At 36.5% G+C, this 5,815-nt stretch overlaps 1 pseudogene; it reads right to left on the bottom strand.

The window, feature by feature from the left end:
• Positions 1-4,102: 4,102 nt before the first annotated feature.
• LOC102477476 (cyclin-C pseudogene) lies at positions 4,103-5,015 on the bottom strand (annotated as a pseudogene).
• Positions 5,016-5,815: the final 800 nt, after the last annotated feature.

Here is a 5,815-nt window from a genome sequence, read left to right as displayed (position 1 = left end):
TTTAAGTCACCGGGTCCGGGACGCGAACCGCGGTCGACTACGTGGGAGTCCAGCGACATAGCCATTACGCTAACTGCTGGTTCCCTAGGTCAGAGGTTTTTGTCTTCTACATTTGCAATTCAATCTTCTGCATGATCTCATCTGAGCTTAATACTTTCAAGGGAGATTTTAATTTCCTCTATTACATTCTTCATCTCTAAAAATTGTGTTTGATTTTTTTATAGTGTCTTTTTTTTTCTTTCAAATTGTGAAAAAATTTTCTCATCTCCTGGAGCTTGTTGTTTCTTTTCCCTCACATCTCATTTAGTTTGGTCACTATAAATATTTCAAATTATTTATCTGACATTTCCATGAATTCTATTGTGTTGTCTGTGGATGATGGGGAATTGTTGTTTTCCCTTTGGGAGTGATATTTTGTTGGTTGCCCAAATTTTTTGTGTGAGCATTCAATGTGTGCCAGAGTAGGTGATTGGCTATCTCTCAGCCGCTCTGTCTCCCTAATGCTCATGAGCAACATGCTGTGTTATCACTGGTCTTGGATGGTTCAAAGTCTTCCCTGATTCTAGAGAATAGGTGTGTTCAAGACTGAGCTTGTGAGATTTAATTTAGGAACATAGAAGATTCTGTTCTGTGAGTGTCATGGGACTTTAGCTTTAGAAAACACTGAAATTTTATATTTCAGAGGTGCAGGGGATAGGATAAGCCATAGTCTCTTTGCACTCAGTCTCCCTGAGTAGGAACAGATGACTGGATGGGGTGGGAGGGGGACTGGGTCATCTCAAAGTCCCAAGTGACATACCTGAGAATTCAAAGGTGAGTGGGGAAGAGACGACCACAGGTCTCTGCTGCACAGCCTTACAGCCATCAGCCATGGTGATACTCAATTTTTGCTACAAATGAACCATTCAAAATATTTTTATAGAGTTTGGTTATTTCCATCCACACACCCCACCTACTCAATATTTGTATGCAGATATTCTCCCTGAACAAATAAAAATATATATTTTAAAGAGATACGTGCATTCAGACCAACAGATGGCATAATGCTCATGTTGCTGAACTTCCATATAGTCAGCTGCAGCTCAAGCCTCAGACCTGGTGGCTACAATTTACTCCAGGTGTGTGTATGTGTGCATGCCCAAAATTCTGAAAGGAGAATGAAGGAGAAGCGATAGATAACCCTTTGTGGGTTGATTTCTCATTTTCTGCCTCTCTGTCTTTCTCTCTCTCTCTCTAGTAAGAACACATGCCCTATAGCAAAAATATCTCTAAAAAAGGAAAGATGTACATAACTATTTTTAATACATTTATTTCAAAATAGCCATGCTTGATTCAACCCATGTGTCCATTAATAGATGAGCAAATATTTTGTCACTATATAAGCAGTCATTAAAATATTATCAGATGGGAGCCAGCAGTTAGCGTAATGGCTATGTTGCTGGACTCCCACATAGTCGACCGCGGTTTGTGTCCCAGACCCGGTGTCTTAAAACTCACACCGGGCGCGTGTGCGTGCATGCCCAAGATCCCGAGAGAAGAATGGAGGAGAAGGGGTTGCGGTGTAGCCATCCCCTCTGGGGGGGGATTTCGCGCTTTCTGTCTCTATGTCTCTCTCTGTCTGTCTGGTGAGTGCACGTGCTCTATAGCAAAAAAAAAAAAAAAAATTCTCCAAAAAAAAAAAAATCAGAAAATGTATAATATAAAAAAAACTCTGCTTGAATTTTAATATTCTATTTTGCATCAAAATAAAGTGATACCTAATCTATATTCCATGAACTTTCTGAAATTTCCTAAAATCCATATAATATCAAATTATTCACAAAACAGAGAAAGCTGTTTTCCACACAGAAGTCATAAATAAATATATAAAACTATGAGTAAATTATGAAATATTTTAGAGAAAAAAATCTGAAATCAAAGTATACATTGTAATTTATTTCATCTTTATGAAGTTAAACTGGTTGCACTGATATATGTATCATACATAAAAACAAAGCATACAATGAGTTTGGAGGGGGTAAGTTGCTATTGGTGCATATCAAAAAGTTCCAGGTGGCTGTATTCTATTAATGACCATAACCCATATAGTAATGTTTGTTGAATACTGTAGGAAATTTTAAACATTTCTACATTGTAAACATTTAAAATTGGGACATTTCCCTCTGTTTTAATTTTATATTGATATAAATATATCTATATAGATATATAGATAGGAACTTTCTTTTTTCAGATCATTTTAATTCTCTCTTATTAGCACTAAAAGAAATGCTATAATCAGAATTGACCTTTCACTCCAAGTGAATCTTTTTAAATATACATTTCTCAGAACAATGTTTTGTAAGTATTATTTGCTTATTAAGTCCACATGTAAATTCTAAGGTATAACTATACAAATATTATAGTTAGAGAATATATGCATATTAGCAATAGAACAATTTTATAGTCTAAAGCAATGTTGTTTGCTAGAAGTACTTTCTCAAAAGTCATAATTTAAAGCAACTATTCTGATTTAAATGTGTAATAATTGAAAAAGAGTGATATCTTTCATTGCTAGAGTACTCAGTGACAATTTTCCAACAAAGAGCAAATGCCCCTTGGACAAATTAACAATATTGCTGTCTCTCATCTTTCAGTCACCGACTCTTCTCATTTCAAATCTAAGGGAAGTCTCTGGGGAGTTCTTAAGCTTAATTCCTATGGTAAGTATCCTTAGGTACAAATGATGTGTCCTCATTATCCAATGAGCACAAACTGGGCCTTATCATAGTGGAGAGGAGGTATCATGTGACACTTACAGTAAGTGGAGGAGCCACAAAAGCTGAATGACAAAAAAAGCCTTGTGAGGTAGCAAATTATTTCTCAAATTTGACACACACAATTTTGTTTGGTTCGAAGACTGAACATTGAGAATTCCAAAATCTCTCTTTGAGTGCCTGATCTTTTAGGGAAATGGTGCATATTGCAATACTACTGATTTTTGTATGATTATTTTGTATTCTGCAACTTAATTGAACATATTCTAATAGTTCTATCAGAATTTTGATGGAGTCTTTAGGTTTTAGATCATGTTCTTTGTAAACATGGACAACTTAAGTTTTTTTTTCCTTTCCAGTTTGATACCTCTTGATTTTTCACATGCCTAGTTTCTTTATCCAGAACTGTCAGTACTATTTTGACATAATTAGTGAGCATGAATATCCTTATCTTCTTCCAGAACTTAGAGGAAAAGCTTTAAAATTTTCCCATTGAATATGATGTTTGCCGTGGCTTTGTCATACATTGTCTGAATTGTGTTGAGATACATTTTTTTTCTATATTTGCTGAGAGATTATACCACAAGAAAGTTTTCAATTTTGTTGAATGCTTTCTTGCATTAATTGAAATAATTATATAAATTCCATCCTTTTTTCCTTTGTTGGGATGAGTCTTTCTAATGATTTCCATATGTGAAACCACTCTTTCATTTCTGAGATGAATTCCAAAAGATTATGCTGAGCACATTTTTTTTTTGAGAGGTTTTCGCTATAAGGTGCATGCACTCGCCAGACAGACAGACAGAGAGACAGAAAGCGAGAAATCACCCCCCCAGGGGGGATGGTCACGCTGCAATCCCTTCTTCTCCGTTCTCCTCTTAGGATCTTGGGCACGCACGCACATGCACCCGACGTGAGTTTTAAGCCACCGGGTCCGGGACTAGAACCGCGGTCAGCTACATGGGAGTCCAGCGATATAGCCATTATACTAACTGCTGTTTATGTTTTTATTCTTACATAACTTTGTGCCCTTACACGTAACAAGTATTCAGGGCATAGATTTCATTCTTATTACAGGTATCACTCAACATAGAGATTACAACTTCTTTCAAACAAATTTCCTATAAAATTAAATCTTACATATAATAACCTATTCCTATTAAAATTTGGACTTATTCTTTCACACACACACACACACACACACACACACACACAAACTGTTGTCCAAAGGCATAATAAAATCATATGTAAATACAGCAAATATTTATAAGTCAGAAAGAAATACAGCAATTTTCTGGAAAATGCTGAATATTTAAAATAACTAAAACTAAAAATATTAGTAACTGTGGCAGTGGGATTATTGCCTTATCTTGTCCACCATCATCTTGCAGCTTCAGGCCCTGCCACTAATGAAGAATCACTCAGGGAATTTCTGTTTGGAGGTGGTTTTGGTTTTGGCATCTTACTAAAAATAGTTGCCATCTCTTTTTTCTTTTTTATTGAAATTCTTCCACTGCTCGTATAATTTTAAAATAACCCTGATTATTTCCAATATCTTCTCCATACCCATAGAAAGCTCAGCAAACCACTGTCTGGCATCTTTCTGCGGTACAACACAGGCTACATGTAGGCAGGCTAAATCTATAATAAAAGGAGGATACAGCAGGCAAAGATCGTTTCTATAGGTACCATTCACTATCCTCCAAGCAAGGGGAATCAACATGTCTTCTTGGCCCATGTCCTGCACATACTGGAGCAAAGGTCTATAAGGATAAAATACTATCAAGCAACAATCAATTAGTTCTAAAAGATAGAATTCACATTCTAATATATGAATCATCATATAAGGAAAATCCCTTGGAAAGGCATATGAAAATCTAGTTTTTAATACGGAAGTAGCGGCAGAAATTAATCTTGTATTTGAGACTACACCAAATTCCTCTACTTTGGATGCCAAAAACACATGTAGGAGCCATCAGTACAGGATCTATACTTTTCAGAGAATACCTGGCATAAAATCTCTTGAAATAGACTGTAGCAGTGGCAATAACTTGTTAACTTAAGAGGTTCCCCTAATGCTTGAATAATATTTGTAAAAAATATTTGTAATTTCCAATACTCTTCTTCTGAGAGAAACTTTTTGGACATTCCTTCAACAGATCTTGTTTATCCAAAATCCACTGCAAATAGTGGGAGCTCTGCCAAAAGTTCCCTGACATGGAAAACAGCTTGCCCTAATAGAAAAGCACCAGCTGGTGGAGCGGCTCGTGGAGCAACCATAGACCCTGCCCATCTGATAACAGTGTTCCTCGGTCAGATTAGCGTGGCTGCACTCGGCGGCGGTGACGGAGATGGAGAGAGGAAGAGCTAAGTAAATTATCTTTACAAGCCAAATGATGTATAGTGATTGAAAGTTTGAAAAACCAGCAGTTAGCGTAATGGCTATGTTGCTGGACTCCCACGTGGTCGACTGCGGTTCGCATCCTGGACGCAATAATAATAATAATAATAATGAGGGAACCAGCAGTTAGCGTAATGGCTATGTCGCTGGGCTCCCACGTATGGGCTCCCACGTAGTCGACTGCGTTTTGCGTCCCGGACCCGGTGGCTTAGAACTCAACGCCGGGCGTGTGTGCATGCATGCCCAAGATCCTGAGAGGAGAATGGAGGAGAAGGAATTGCGGCGTGAACAGACCCTCTGGAGGGGTTGATTTCTCGCTTTCTGTCTCTATGTCTCTGTCTGTCTGGTGTGCATGCACCCTATGGCAAAAACCTCTCAAAAAATAATAATAATAATGGGAATAAAATAGAAATCATCACCTAAAAAAGGGTATAAGAGTATGTAATGCAATTATGATATGAGAAATGTTATTAATATATTAAGTATATAAAAATACAAATGTAAATAGCATACTATAAAATGTATTTGTGTATATAAATATATAAAAATTGTAGTATGAGAAAATGTTGTAAAATAATAAATCATAAAATGGACCACAAAATAATTATAAATATAATGCAAAATATATATTTCTATATTTATACTCATATTTTATACATAA

This window comes from Tupaia chinensis, unplaced genomic scaffold, assembly GCF_000334495.1.
Source record: "Tupaia chinensis unplaced genomic scaffold, TupChi_1.0 Scaffold148884_1, whole genome shotgun sequence".
Classification (NCBI taxonomy): Eukaryota; Metazoa; Chordata; class Mammalia; order Scandentia; family Tupaiidae; genus Tupaia; species Tupaia belangeri.
This window is presented reverse-complemented; position numbering and strand designations above follow the sequence as displayed.